At 44.8% G+C, this 16305-nt stretch overlaps 1 protein-coding gene across 1 annotated transcript in view; it reads right to left on the minus strand.

Annotated features, from left to right (window-relative positions):
• LOC310746343 (uncharacterized protein) overlaps positions 1–16305 on the minus strand; it is a gene marked incomplete at its 5' end in the record, with an annotated part of 432823 nt that overhangs the window by 120432 nt on the left and 296086 nt on the right. The gene's annotated exons all lie outside the window — the stretch shown is intronic.

Raw genomic sequence — 16305 nt, forward strand, 5'->3', positions numbered from 1 at the left:
CAACCTTTGACTGAGAAAAAGTTGTTATCGTGTGATACAAGTCTATAAATTTAATACACAATTTAATTGCATGTACTAGTAGGGAGCCCTCTACCTAACAGCAGCACTGCTTCCCTAAAACAACAGCAGTGGCCATGACTACTGTACTTCTTGCTACTCAACTACAACATAATCCCCATCCCCTGTGCCCCAAGCTGCTTCTCCTTCCCTCTCTTTTTTGCCTCCCAGGTAGAACAACAATCTCAATGAGTGTTACCTATTTTTCCAGCTGACCTTTATTAATCATTAACCTGTATGAGTGGCCGAGCTGGCATTGACACCATGTGTTAGCAAGGCCAGCCCCAACATTAGGCAGAGTGAAGCAGAGGTCCCAGGCAGTAGATTTTGGTGTCATGAAAGGGCAGCAAATTGCTAGCATATTATTATTGTATTTCAATTCCCAGAAAAAGGTGCTTGTGGGATTTTGCGCTTTGGCTGTCAAAATAACTTGACAAGCCTTAGGTACTATGTCTTGGGCTGGCCCTGTGACTCAGGACCAATGTTGCACATGTCCCTTGTCTGGATTGGGACTCAATCTGGCAAATAGGCTTGGTATTTGCTGTCATTGTTTTCCCTCCACAGATGATACATAATTGATTACATTCCGACCCCCTCCATTTGCATTGAATTTCCTTGGCACTGACTTGGATAGAGTTGAATAACGTAATGAAATTGTAGTTTATTAAGTTAATGACATACATAATTTCATCACAGTGGATATTGAGATAAATTATGTCATTTCTGGCAGAAGGCGAAATGCAGTGAAACGAAAGCAGTGCTGCCTGTGATGGATGCAGGGCAGAAAATTATGCCTTTTCATTTACTTATTTGTTTATTAGATTCATATACCACCCTTCATCAAAAGATCTCAGGGTGGTTCACAGGATAAAAATGTGAGATAAAAGCAGAAATAAATACAGTGGTACCTCGGGTTACATATGCTTCAGGTTACATACGCTTTAGGTTACAGACTCCGCTAACCCAGAAATATTACCTCAGGTTAAGAACTTTGCTTCAGGATGAGAACAGAAATTGTGCTCCGGCAGCACGGCAGCAGCAGGAGGCCTCATTAGCTAAAGTGGTGATTCAGGCTAGGAACAGTTTCAGGTTAAGAACGGACCTCCAGAACGAGTTAAGTTCTTAACCTGAGGTACCACTGTAGTTAAAACAGAAACAACAAACCAATACTCCCCAACACGTTTAAAAGGCCATAGAATATTAATCAGCCAAGGGCCTGGTCGAAGAGGAACGTTTTTGCCTGGCACCTAAAGATATATAATGAAGGTACCAGAAGAACCTCCTTGGGGAGAGCATTCCACAAACAGGAAGCCACTACAGAGAAAGTCCATTCTTGTGTTGCTATCCTGCAGACCTCACATGGAGGAGGGCCTCAGAGGATGATCTCAGGGTCCAGGTAGGTTCATATGGAGAGAGGTACTCCTTGAGGTATTGGTCTCCTGAGCCGTTTACTTCTTTTTGCATTACACAAGTGGTGTTTTACATGAAGGCTTTTCTGCTTTCTCCTTCTGGCAGCAACCTGTGGTCTCCACCCAATCCCCTCAAAATCAAGTGATCCTCTCAAACATATAGGTGCCAACTCCCCGGGGCCCTGGGTGCCCGAGCACCCACAAAATTCCCCATGAAGGGGCCGGGCACCCACAAATTTTGGTGCCAGGGCCATGTATGCTGCATGGTGCCCACTGTCCCGGACATCCGCAGTCGTTGGGCCAAGGTGGCATTCCTGCTCTCAAACATGTTGCATAAGGGGCTGCTATTGGAAAGGAAAAGGTCACTCCCTTTCCTCTCCACTCTTTCCTCTGTGTGCACATAAAAGCACATTATGACCACACACAGACTGCTCTGAATCCTGGTCCAGAACTCATAACACCAGTCTATAAAATGGGAACAAGAGGAATCCACCACTTCAGGGGTGTTTTGTGAGGATAGGTGGAGTATTCTTAACCCACTCAAATCATTATCATTAAGACTTTGTGCATGTGGAATATATTAAAATGTTCAGGTGACAGCTTTCTTTTCTGTACTGTTTTCTGGGGGTGGAGGGGGGGGAATGATAAAACCACAAGGTGGCTTTTAAATCTTTCTTAAGTGCAGATGATCTGTAAATTCCATATGAGAAAACACACACACATACACACACAGAGAGAGAAACACACACCTTTTAACTAGTGAGCAATTTAAAGACTAATAGGATTCATCCATAATTACATAGTTAAGTAAAATTTATGTATGGAGGAATTAACTGATTTCCCTCAGGGCAATATAAACCATAGAGACAGCACTCTGGTTACTGAGTGCTGGGCGGTTGGGGGGGGGACAAGGAGAGAAGGAAGGAAGTACAGTCTCGATGTTTAAAATACTTTGTCATCCTGCGGAGTGCTGTTCGGTGCCTGGGAACTGAGAGGCGCACGCATGGAAGTTTATTTACTGATCCTCAAATGACTGATATAACAGATCTTTGCTTTGTTTGGAATGGAAAACTTGAACAGCTTGTCCGCACCTCTCCGCTCGGACATTAAATCAACATGGCTCTATTAGTGTCCGTAGGATGCCAGCTGAGCCATCTCTAAGCCTGTCACCGTGATGTCTTCATCTGTAACCAGAGCAGACGTGAGCTCCTGGCAGCTTCGGGAGGTGACAACAAATCCAATTAGCTCCTCTCCATGGCGCCACAATGCTACTGTGAAACGGCCTGACAGGGAGGGTGGCTGCAATACCCTGCACAGTGGGGCATATCCTCCATAAAGGGGGAGAAGAAGGGGGGGGAATCGCTACCAACACTTAATTGCTGGAATGACTTTCTAGGCGCCTGTTGGAACCTTTACGCACAATCTGGTCAGAAATGTGAGCTATCCTTGGGGGTTGATTGTTGCTGTTGTTGTTGCAAAGTGGGGCGTGGAGAGGGCAAAGGGTTTGTGTGAAGAGGAGCGCCACAGGCCCTGTGCAGATAGTTCTGTCAGCGCATATGCATCTCTCCCTCTCCCTTTCCTTTTTAAAGTAAGGGGTGGGGGACGTGTGTGATCTCTAAAAAACCGTAGGAAGAAGCCCAAGTGGCTTTTTGTTCCCGTTTGGTCTCAATCCACACGGAGATGACACCTAGCGATGCTGTCTGCAGCAGGAGCTCCACATTATCTGGGGTTGAAGCCAAAAGACAGACGCAAACCCACCGCTCCAGATTTTGTCTCTCTTGGAAGTGGGGCGGGGTGGAGGAGTGAGAAAAAGGAGTTGGAAAGAAGACTAGGCCTAGCGAAAGCTTTTAAATGTGGCACGCGAGAGGAGGGTGGTACCGTTCCAAAGATGAAACTTGGCTGTCTGCGCTTGGACAATTGCTTGAATGCAGGCCTCTCTTTCAAACAAATTAGCTAGCAGGAGAAGACACTCTGCACGTTACTTGAAAAAGTTGCAATTTCCCCTTGAGGCACAAGACATTAGCTTTTTGTGATATCATTTCTTTCTCCCAAAATCCACTATGCACCAGTGAACTTTTAACTTATCGTTTACACTTACCAGTGCGTTCCTCAAGTATGCTGCAGACTTGAGTTTTATATTTTTAACAGATATGGCTTCCCTCAAAGAATGTTGGGGGATTGTAGCATGACAATTTCTTTTAAAGAATCAAAATTAATTCCTCATCCAGCTAATAGAACTATGGCATCCGGAATTCCTGAAGAGAGCGAACAGCTGTTAAACATGTTTGTGAAGATATGCCCCTCAACAATATTTTCTCCTACTTGAGTCTTCAAGGTCTGATTTTCATGTTCTTTTTTCATATGCTAAGCCCTCTGTGTGGTAAGTTTAGCATCTTATTTGAATGTGACTTCATCTGATGAAATTAGGTATTTATAACAGGAGAAGCAACACTAATCCCGAGGTAGTAATCACATCACAAAAGACCTCAACATATAAGGTCTTATTAAAATGAAATATTCACTACACTACTGTTGTGCTAAACAACAACAACAACCCAGTAACCTTGTGGGTGATCTTAAAATCTCATAAATTAACATGAAAACTGGTCTGTGCTGGGAACTGGGAAAGAAAATGGACAAAAAAATAGTCTTTTTAATGTCAGAAAGGTCTACTTCTCATAACTATTTAGTCTGCCAGTTGTGTGTATCTGAGAACTCTTACTGAAAAACCTTCCGCTTTGGACATTTTCTGCCTACCTCCCAGCAGGCTTCTTTATAAAGGAATGATTTCAGGAAAGTAACATTGGGAATGGTTCTGTCTCTCAAACATTAAGTCCAGAAGCAAGAAGCATATTAGAGAAGGTTATTATGAGAATCTTATTGTGGCAGCCTAGTCAACTACAATGACCATAATTTTGGGACAAACACAAAGAGTAACACTGGAAAGTGCTTTTTCAAGAAGTGTTTCGGCAAAACCTTATTTCCTCCAGCATGTATTATCTCTTAAATATACATTTCTTGCCTCACAGGTATAACATCTTATTGTCTGATTCTATTTAGAGTTTTAAATTGCAATTATGATGCATTGATGTACGATAGTGTGCCTCCGACGTATTTTATTCTGTACTTACCATTTTCTGTATCCTACTTGGCAAATCTATGCCTTTTTGTATGGCGTCTCCGACAATATTTTAGAAGGTATCAACCAGATGGTAAGACTCGTTTTCAATCCACAGTAGGAAGACAATCCTTAGTAGGTCTGTCTCAGCCTCAGCATATCTCAAGCTCGCCAAACCTGTGCTCATCAACCTGGGAAGGTAGCCCATCTAGGAGAAGGAAAACTCTGGTTCCCTACCCCTGGCTTAGTGGACATACAAGTCAGGAGACTAAACAAGAACGTTTAATGTCTCTCTCCAAGAAGACCAGACCCAGCAGACTCCGCCTATGTCCAGGGTCACCTAGTGGCTAAACAATATAATGACATTATCCCCATAGGAATGGTGTAAGCCAGTCTTTGCCAACCTGATGTTCTCCAGATGTTTGGAAGTACAACTCCTACCAGCCCCAGTCAGCACACACTGTTTGGGATGGATGGGGATTGTAGCCTGGAGGACAACATGCGTAGGGTAACGTAGATTGGGCTTGCCTAGGCAACAAATGGTGTTAATTAATAAATACCTAATAAAATAAAGGCTAGAATAATTTGTAATAATAATAATAATAATGCACCTTGCTGCAGTAGTATGTTATTACATAGACAGAAATCTCGTCCCAGATTTACTGGGCACAAGATCCAGGCATGTGACTGGTTTACTGAGCAACCAAATATTCAGTGAGTCTTGGAACTACTGGTTTTATTTTTGGAAACAAACGCAAAGCTGCCAGGCCCAATTATTTTCAGCAAACATCTTTTCCCCGCTACTGAAATGCAGAACAGTTGAGTTTTGGCCTGCTTGGTAAAGTATGGCATGGCTTTCAAAGCTTGCTAAAATTGTCATGGTTCCTAATGTAAGCTGCTGAGCCAGGGTCCCAATGCACAAGAGATAAAAGATGCCCTGCCTATTACTCTCCGAGACACCTTCTTAACCTGTACTTAGCAGCTGCAGCAATTTTAAAGCCCAGCGCACAATGTAGCACAACTGGTTGCTTCCACTCCAGAGAATGAGAGTGAAAGAGAAGCTGTCAGTTCTACAAAGATTAAAAGCCGCAGCGGAAAAATACTACAGCGTAATGATGCATCGTAGTCTGTATTCTCTTCAGTTCTTACATCTGTGTGGGTGACTCCATTGGGAGTTAATGGAATGACAGCAGATTTATGCCAACAAATCTGAGAGGAAGAATCTAGCTTACGAGGTACAATGCAGTTGCCCCCGAGTAAGATGCTGCCAAAACACGGCGGCGGGGTTTCAGGGAATGCTTGAACACACACAAAAAAATGTGGAATAATTTGGCTGAGTAACTTGTGCGGATAAGAGTAGCTGGTTTCTTGCAGCTGAATATGTGAACTGAGGCCATTGGAAAAAGCACCTGCGCCATCTGATGATCTGCAGCGATTCATTCGCATGACATGAATAAGGAACCATACATTTGGGAAGAAGCGCATAGGAGCAAATGAAATATTGGAGATGTATGATTTGATTTCTTTAATTTTGGGAGACCGAGGGGGACAGACACTGGAAGGTGAGAGGTTTGGACTGCAGGGCTGACCCAAGGCATTTTGCTACCTGAGGTGAACCACAAAATGGCACCTCCACCGCTCTCTCCCCGCCTCCCACCTGCAGCCAGGGAAGAAGGGATGAGCAAAGAGCTATGTCAGGAACAAGGGATGAATAAAGATCTAGGGGGGTCAGTGAATATCTGCATCAGGGATAAAGGGAGGGGACTCAAATCAACCTTACCTAGTGGTTGAAGTGGAAATGAAAGACCAGTGAGGGGTTGCTCTAAATCATGCTGGGCAGTTGCAGACTCCTGGAGACCCCAGAGGGCAGCCACTGCCATTTCCTCCCTAGGGTGGGAGGAGACCTGCAGCCCCTGCTATTCGTCCAGAGTCCACTGTCGAGGTGCCATTGGATGTGTGTGTGTGTGCAGAGGAGGCAGCAGATCTGGCTTCCAAGAGGCATGCCATAGTTTAACTGTGTGTGAAGAAATGCTTCCTTTTTCAACTGCTTGCTACTTTTGCCCTATGTATCATTTCTCAGTTGGTGACACCGCTGATACCTAGGCAGTTATCTTTCCACAAGGGCCAACATTGATGCCAAAATCCAGCATCGCCTGAGCTCTGTGGGTGCGGCTTTCTCCCGACTGAAGTGCAGAGTGTTTGAGGACCAGGAAATTCGCAGGGAAACCAAAATGCTTGTTTACAAAGCTATTGTACTACCAACCTTACTATATGCTTGTGAAACATGGACCACTTATAAACGCCATCTCCAACTCCTCAAAATATTCCATCAACGGTGTCTCTGAAAAATTCTACACATCACTTGGGAAGACAGGCGAACTAATATCAGTGTACTGGAAGAAGCAAAGATCACCAGTGTTGAAGCAACGATTCTTCACATCAGCTTCGTTGGACTGGTCATGTTGTGATCGTCTTCCAAAGCAACTACTCTTTTCCGAACTTAAAAATGGAAAGCTTAATGCTGGTGGTCAACGAAAGAGGTTTAAAGACTGTCTCAAGGCAAATCTAAAAAAAAGTAGTATAAACACTGACAACTTGGAAACACTGGCCTGCAAGCACTCCAGTTGGAGAACAGCCTTTACCAAAGGTGTCATGGGCTTTGAAGACACTCAAACTCAGGATACAAGGGAGAAATGTGCTAGGAGGAAGGCACATTTGGCAAATCCACACCGTGATCAACTCCCACCCAGAAACCAATGTGCCCACTGTGGAAGGACACGTGGATCCAGAATTGGCCTCCACAGTCACTTACGGACTCATTGTTAAAACCATGTTTATGAAAGACAATCTTATTCGGCTATGAGTGAAAAGAAGACTTTTGCCCTATGTATCGTTTCTCAGTTGGTGACACCGCTGATATATTAATATTAGTTTATTATATTTGGCAAGTTGGGCTGAGAAGCAGGGTGTGGGTTTTTACATTTCACGTTGCAGTCCTTGAAGGCTCCCCATTGAGTTTTGTGGAACAAGGTATATTGCTCCCTCAGGTGCTCTTCCCTCCGTGTTGGATAGGTGTGCGGATGAGGAAAGAATAAGAAAACGCCATCCCTCCCAAATCTCTCAAACCTGACAGTCCACCAGCTGATTTGTTACAAAGCAGACTTCTCTTTCTGGTTCAGTTTGATTGCTAATCTCATGTTTCTGGAGGAACACCTTACTTTTTCAAGAACTTGTTTTAGCTGAGGCCCTCGTTTTGCCAGAAAGCCTCCCTCCCACGGTGCTAATATCACAACAGCAGGACTTTGTGCCCTGCAGTATGTTCGCCCAATCTCAAAACACTTTCATTTCCCCGGAAGCACCTTTAGGAGTATTCGCAGGCAGACTGTCTCTCCCTGGATCCTCCCATGCATCTTTGCAGACGTCTAGGTAACATGCTGGAATCCCCAGGGAAGACTTCTTGGAAAGAGCAACACGAGAGTGTGAGTCAGAAAGGAGCTGGCAAAGATGGAGTGGGAGCCAAGACAATTCCCTTCCCAGTTTTTGGCCAACCCCCAGTAGTGCCTCCATAGCTGCCATCTGGCATTTTCCTCTTTGGTACAGTACCCCCTCCCTCCCCAAGGCTCTGTGGCCCCTTCAGGCAACATCTTAATTGCACCAAGAAATCAGCAGCTTGCAGAAGGTAAAAGGGAGTTAGGTGCAGGACGACAACTTAATGAAACCTTTGCATACACTTTTGAGGTCAGCTCTTGAGATTGCCGTGGAAAGATCAAAGGAGCTGACATTCCAAGGAAGTCGGATGTGCCATTTAACTCAGCCATTGCTAGTAAGTGTTGGCTATCTAGGGTCACAAGCAGGCAGTGAGCACTCCAAGGCTTGTGTGTGTGTGTGTGTGTACAAGTTGCACTCAGTGGGCCTTCCTTCTCTTGAAGGTGCCACTATCCACTTGCTTTCCCTCTTCCTCTGGGCCCAATCCATATAACTGTCCAACGGGATGTGGCCTAGACACCCACTGCTCAGATGTATCACTCTAGTCATTGTTAGGGTGCTTGGGGAGAGCAGGTAAACAGGCAGTGACAACAAGGAGTATGAGCAGCAGCAGGAGGAAGATGTTGAAAAACTTGCCCCCTCGGGAGAGGCTGGCCCCTCTCCCCGGCTCCCGGGACTTGTTTGCCAGTGATCTACCCTGGCTGGCTTCCCTGCAGTCCAGGAAGATCTTTATAGGTGACATCTTCCTGCGTGGAAGATGCACACCCCCTTCCCCCTTGCATACCAGCAGGAGAAAGAAGAAAGTCAGAAAGTCTGTTTCATCTACGGTTTATTTCTGACTGTACAACTGTACAAAACATGTCCGTTCACTCAGACTTCTCTCCGAGCAACTGCCAAAGACTTCCTTCACAAAAACAACAGGAAGGTCTCATATTACACAAAGAACAAATCCCTGTGAATTCACTGGAGCTTCTGGTCCCACGGTCAGCTCCACCATGTGATGTAAACAACGAGCTGCTAGTTTGCAGCTGCGTAGTACTCATATCCCAACAGAAGAGTCTCTAGAGAATGGCCATGGATCCCTTGCAGGGCGATGGGTCTGTGCTAGGTCCCTTTCCATGCCTGACACCAGTTTTGCAAGCAGGAGTTTTGCACAGATCTGTTACCCGAGAGCTTTAATCAGCGATACTGGGAATCAGGGCTTTTTTTCCAGCTGGAACTCACCATAACTCAGTTCTGGCACCTCTCAGATGGGCGCCCTTGCCATTCTAAGAGAACAAGGGAGGTGTCAGTTCCAGCACCTCTTTGTCTAGAAAAATAGCACTGCCGAGAACCATATCAAGGACTTTATATACTGTATGTTCAAAGTATGATTTCCATTTTGTTGTGCTTTAGGGGTTCCCTTAGTGGTCAGGGTCTCGGTTCCAAGAGGTAAAAGCCTCTTATCAAAACACTTACTGCTTCCAACTGTGGAGGCAGAGCACAACCATAGTGGTTAGCAGCCACTGATAGCCTTCCCCTCCGCAAATTTTTCTAATCCTCTCCGAAGCCCCCACTGCCTGCTGTGGGAGTGAGTTCCATACTTTGACTATGTCTTGTGTGAAAAGGTACGTTGTGTGAAGTCTCTCAGCTTCCATCCCTTCTTCCTATCTACAGGCAAGCAAACACTTAGGGCTGGGGATATGTCTGGCAGGTTCTCAGAGAATGTCCTTTTCTTAGCATTCACAAAAGCTATCTAGCATGAACGCTAGTAACATCCAGATGTCGCTTCTGAGAAAGATCGCAGAAACTGCCGTCGCCAAGATCAGCTCACATTTTACATGATGCTCTAAGGTTACATCTCACACCTTCCAAAAAAGAAAAACATGGATCCATGATAGCATCTGAATGGTTTTTAGGAGTGCAGTCAAAATGTCGTATCAGGGAGCTATCTAATAAAAGGAAGCAAAAGTCACCAGCATCTCACTTCAGTGTTGACTGCATCAATTTTTCCAGTGGTCCAAGAGGCCACTGTGGATTAGGGCCAGCGTTGTGGTTTCTAAGTTGACGTGCATAGACAATTAAACTATCCCTAAAATAAGCTAGGGATAACCTTAGTAAGAATGCAGGTGGCACTGTGGTCTAAACCACTGAGCCTCTTGGGCTTGCCGATCAGAAGGTGAGCAGTTCGAATCCCCACGACGGGGTGAGCTCCCGTTGCTCAGTCCCAGCTCCTGCCAACCTAGCAGTTTGAAAGCACACCAAAAAGTGCAAGTAGATAAATAGGTACTGCTCCAGCGGGAAGGTAAATGGCGTTGCCGTGAGCTGCTTTGGTTTTGGTGTTCCATTGTGCTGGCCACATGACCCGAAAAGACTGCAGACAAATGCTGGCTCCCTCGGCCTGTAAAGCGAGATGAGGGTTGTCTGCGACTGGACTTAACTGTCAGGGGTCCTTTACCTTTTTTTAACCTTAGCAAGAAGAATAGTTGAGAAGATGAAGTTATTGCCCCCTATAGCCACACACACACACACATTAATGAATGCTGTATCAAAACTGGGAGAGGGATATCCAATGAGCATTGGCTTGGACAGGTGGGAGGGAGTTTCAACTGCTCCCATTGGCCAATGGCTGTTTCCTTCGCTCTGCAGTTCTCACGCGTCTGAGTCAATGGAGAATGTGTGTGTATGTGTCGGACTGACAGACAAGCCAACAGATCAAACACGACACATCAAAGGGAAGAAGAAAGACAAGAATGAAGCAATCCGGCATTACACTCCCTTAATGCTGGAAAACAAAGCTGACAACCCCCTACACACGGCCATTACTACCATCCAGAGACCGAGGCTGTGTATACATGAGTTTGTCCCAAAAGAACAGGGAGAAGGAGGAGGGGAGTTTCAGGGAGGGGGGTGGAGAAAAGGTGGTCTCTAGTGACTACATGACCAGTTATTGCACTATTCGTGCTCAGACACTCTGAGGGGCTAATTAGTGCTTTTAATATGCAAATCAGAGCCTGAGCAGATTAAATCTAGGGGAAAAAACCAGCTGGTGAATATGTTATTTTAATTATTGCTCCAAAGAAAATATGGACATATTAAGATGACGACAGAGTCGGCCCTCCATTCTACCTGCAGTTGCAAAGTTATACCATAGTAATTTTCTGGCAATGCCAGCAACAGGAAACCAGTGCCACTTAAGAGGCAAGGAACAGTGAACCCAGCAGGAAATATACAATGTACCATGAATCCAGTTAGAATAGCTTGCAAGTTTGGCAATGGAGTTTCTAAACATAACCTTTTCCTAAGGATGTGGGAGAAATTGGATTCTGTTTGCCATTAAAGGTGGACCTATCCAAATCCGCACTTTCTGAAACAAAATGCAAACTGAGATGCAGCAATGGTGCAAAATTCGCATTTCTCCGAATTCTGCAATGCAGCTCTCCAGTCAAGTCATGTGTATAAAAAGATGGGGAAATAGCATGCAAACATGCATTATATTGAGGGAAATTGCTGGCAAAACTGTGTATATTTGTCAAAACTGCACACACAAATGTGTTTGATAGGAGAAACTTTCGCTGAAATGTTGGTGAAATTTCAGGAGGAGTTTTACAAAAAGAAAATGAGCACGCAGAAATACAGAGAAGAGTATTTAAGACTGGGGAAAAAATGAGAGAACTGATGTAGACATTTTCGTCTACCCCTGTCCTTTCCTGGTTACTTTTAATCTCAAGGACCCTGGGGCCATTTGGGATTCCCTTGTAATGATGAGGACTATTTTTTTTAAAATGCAGAGCAGAAAACAAAACAACAATTCCTGCCTTGTTTTTATCTGTTCTAGAATAATTTAAGTGTGATCAAGGTGCATTGTATATCAATTCATGTTCTGATCAGCCCCATCTTCACTTTTTCAGGGTACAAGGAATGAAAAATTCATTTCCCCCCTACCTCTGCCAGCTTTCTCTGACGGCAAAAAAGGGGATATTTGCATGTGATCAAGAGAAAAGAGGCATTTGATGACTGGGGATGGGGGGGGGGGAGAAAATGTGGAGAAGAATAAAAAATATACGTTTAATATGAAAGAAGATGTGGGTGGCAGGAAGTATTAAACACTGCATGGGAGGACAGAATCATATATGCTGGCAGCAAACTCAATCCTCTAAGTGCTGGTCCTTATATAATCCAATCAGAGCCACCCTACATATGGCAATAGTATTATTAATAATAATAATAATAATAATAATAATGATGATGATGATGTCCCATCCATTTTGGGCTGCTTCCAGCAAAATATAAAAACATTAATAAAATATCAAACATTAAAAACTTCCCTGCCTTCAGGTGTCTTCTAAAAGTTGTATTGTTCTTTATCTCTTTGACATCTGATAGGAGGGTGTTCCACAGAGCGGGCGCCACTACCAAGAAGGCCCTCTGCCTGGTTTCCTGTAATTTCATTTCTCACAGAGAAGGAACCACCAGAAGGCCCTCAGAGGTGGACCTCAATGTCTGGGCTGGACAATGGGGGGTGGAGATGCTCCTTCAGGTATACAGGGCTGAGGCAGTTGAGTGCTTTAAAGGTCAGCACCAACACTGCAAATTGCGCTTGGAAACATGCTGTTGTTTAGTCGTTTAGTCGTGTCCGACTCTTCGTGACCCCATGGACCAGAGCACGCCAGGCACTCCTGTCTTCTACTGCCTCCTGCAGTTTGGTAACTTTTATACGCCTGTTGTCTTTGTCCATGGAGTTTTCTTGGCAGGAATACTGGAGTGGCTTGCTGGTTCCTCCTCCAGGTGGATCACGTTTGGTCAAAACTCTCCACTATGACCTGTTCATCTTGGGTGCCCTGCTCGGCATAGTTCATAGCTTCTCTGAGTTATTCAAGCCCCTTTGCCACGGCAAGGCAGTGATCCATGAAGGGGGCTTGGAAACATACCTGGAGCTAATGTAGAATCTTTAGGACCAGTGTTATATGGTCCCGGCGGCCATTTCCAGTCACCAGTCTAGTTGCCACATCGCCAGTCTACTGGTGCATGCAGGCTTGAGTGAATTCCAAGCCTTGCAGAAACCCAAGAAATATCTGGTAAAAGAAACACCCTCAGCATGGAAAAAGCCCACCCCACCCCCAGCAAAAACAACAACAACAACAGCCTAGTGAAGACTGAACATCAGTGAACATGGAATGAAGGCTGAGTATTGTTGGGGCGGGAAGCAAGGGGAGTGAGAACGAAATGGCATTCTGGAAGAGGGCTTGGCTGGCTGGGCTGGAATCTTGAACAGGGTCTTCGCACAGCAACATTTGGTTGGAGGCTCCACTTGCAACAAACAATTTCATTCCCATGCATGGGAAATTTATAAATCTCCATTCCTACAAATGAACCAAAACAGTCTGTACAGTCATACCTCAGGTTACAGCTGCTTCAGGTTGCGTTTTTTTGAGTTATGGACTGCCGAAACCCGGAAGTACCGGAACGGGTTACTTTCGGGTTTCGGAGGTCGCGCATGTGCAGAAGTGCTAAAGCGCGCTTTGCACATGCGCAGAAGCGTCGAATCGCAATCCATGCATGCGCAGACACAGGTTGCGAATGCTGAGGGTTGCAAATGTGCATCCCACACAGATCACGTTCGCAACCTGAGCTGTACTGGAATGCCTAGATTATGGTCCTACTTGCAAAATCCAGGTTGGGAAGGTAAAGTTAGATTTCCAAGAAATACCTTTCCACAAAAGAAGGCATATGTATGCTCCGCAGGCCCCTCACATAATTCAAATCAGCACAGCTTTCCAACATGCCTGAAGGAATTCAGAGCAACTTTCTTGTGTGTCAGATGCTGAGAGTCTCATGTAGCCTCCAGTGAAGTTAAACTATATATATGTATACACAGACAGCAGATCAATTCTGTCGGTTGTGAAACTCTGAACTTTTCAGAGACTGAGGGAATAACAGCTAATTATGCTCACTTTGAACACACACACACACACCTCTTTGATCTCCCTCGCTCTGTTCTCTGTCTTGTTTGTCCACTTCATCCTGAATTGTAATAAATTATTAGGACTTGTATAAAGGGCTGGTTGCCTTCAGCTGTCCTCTGGTGGTGGAGGAATGTTAGGTTGCTGGAATAAAGCATGTTCTGAGTCTTTTCCCTCCACCCCTATAAACATATAATGTTCAAGCTTTCAGAAAATAGATTGCTACTGTTACCAACTTCACTTTCCAGTTATGGAAGGTCTGCTTAGACATAGCATGGCATAGCCGCTAAGCACCAGTGGGCAATTTAAGCATCTGTTGGTTAAAGGACCTGGAATATGAGTCTCAGCTACCCAGAGTTCCCAGGATTCTTTGGGGGAGGGGGGGAGTCAGGTGTTTTAAATGTGCTTTAAAGGTACAGTGAATTTGCAGCCAATATTATGTTCTTTTTAAAATGCTCCCTCTATTAAACAACAACAACAACAACCCCAGAAAACATCAGGTAGAAAACCAACACATTTAAAGCAATCTTATTCCACTTTATCAGCCATGACCCTCTTCCGCCCACCAGAATCCTGGGAACTCAGTGCTGGAAGAAACCAGCACTGGGTTGTCCAATCTGAAGGTGGGATGTGTTGTGCCATTGCTCACCTTGCTATGGGATTCTCTGACCACATTCCCCTGTGCCACCTTTTCACCTTATTCAAGGTGTACAACTCTGAGCTGGATATCTGCTGGTTATTTTACTAAACGCCCCCTTTATTCCTGCTACCACCCCCAGTCAATATTTTATCTGGACGCTGCACCCCTAACGTAGTCAAGAATGAGGCATGGGCTGTCATACGACTCATTTATTAGCTATAAATAAGACAGGGTTTCAAGATAACTGTGTGCACATACACATCTTGTGAAACACCCCGAGACCTTTTGATGAAGGGCGGTATAGAAATTTAGCAAATAGTGATATAATAATAATAATAATGGTAATAATAATAATAATACAGTGGTACCTCGGGTTACATACGCTTCAGGTTACATACGTTTCAGGTTACAGACTCCGCTAACGCAGAATTTTGTTGTTTAGTCGTTTAGTCGTGTCCGACTCTTCGTGACCCCCTGGACCAGAGCACGCCAGGCACTTCTGTCTTCCACTGCCTCCCGCAGTTTGGTCAGACTCATGTTTGTAGCTTCGATCCCAGAATTACCTCAGGTTAAGAACTTTGCTTCAGGATGAGAACAGTAATTGTGCTCCGGCGGCGCGGCAGCAGCAGGAGGCCCCATTAGCTAAAGTGGTGCTTCAGGTTAAGAACAGTTTCAGGTTAAGAACGGACCTCTGGAACAAATTAAGTACTTAACCCGAGGTACCACTGTAATAATAAATTTTATTTATACTCCGCCCTCCCCGGCTCAGGGCGGCTAACACCAATAAAATCTCAGTAAAAAACATAATGGAGGGGGGGACAATTTGAAATACAAGTTAAAATGCAATTTAAAATGCAGCCTTGAGTTGGTATCATTACACATGCAGGTTCTCTCAAACCCTTCATGAAGGGCAGCTATCCAAATGTCTTTGCCATTCACATATAATGTCTGCGTCTGTCTCAGTTCTTTATGTGAAAATGAGCATGAGGGAAAGGAGAGAGAAATGCACCTCCACCCGCACCTTATCTCAATGTTCACCTAAAACCAGAAGCTTGGAAAAAACAGAAGAACCCGCTGCGTCAACTGCACCTGCGCAATCGCATTCTGTCTACTGAGTTTCTTAATCCTTATATATATATATGTGTGTGTACAAGAATTACAAGGCAGATTGCCTCAGTTTTATAGCAGCAAATGATTTCTTGTCACTGATGAACACACAACCTTTCTTTCCTATAACTCTATTCTCTGTAGAACAATACCCACGGGGTCAAAAGTGAAAGACTAACACTCAGAGCCCCACGCTGAGCAGTGTGGAGAGGGCAGGTTACCACGCTGAAATACTAGCCTACAAATGGTACGGAATCTATTACCTTGGCTCTTGAGGAGTATCCCTTACAAAGGGAGAGGGGAAACTGACTGCCCCCTGATCCTTTAGTGATTATCTCTTGGCACTCTGCATCTCCTTGGAGCTCTGTTTCCTCACACGCTTTTCACAGGGTCTTGCCAGAGAGGTCTGCTTGGACCTGGCCCTGTTGCTTGAGGAACAAACGGAAGTGAGATCATCGGGGATTTCCCTCTAACGGGAATACAAAGACATGAACTGGATCTCACACATGATGCAGGTCATTTGTCTGCCCTTCATTCTCAGACTCT

Source organism: Podarcis filfolensis, assembly GCF_964270895.1.
Source record: "Podarcis filfolensis genome assembly, chromosome: 1".
NCBI classification, from domain to species: domain Eukaryota; kingdom Metazoa; phylum Chordata; class Lepidosauria; order Squamata; family Lacertidae; genus Podarcis; species Podarcis filfolensis.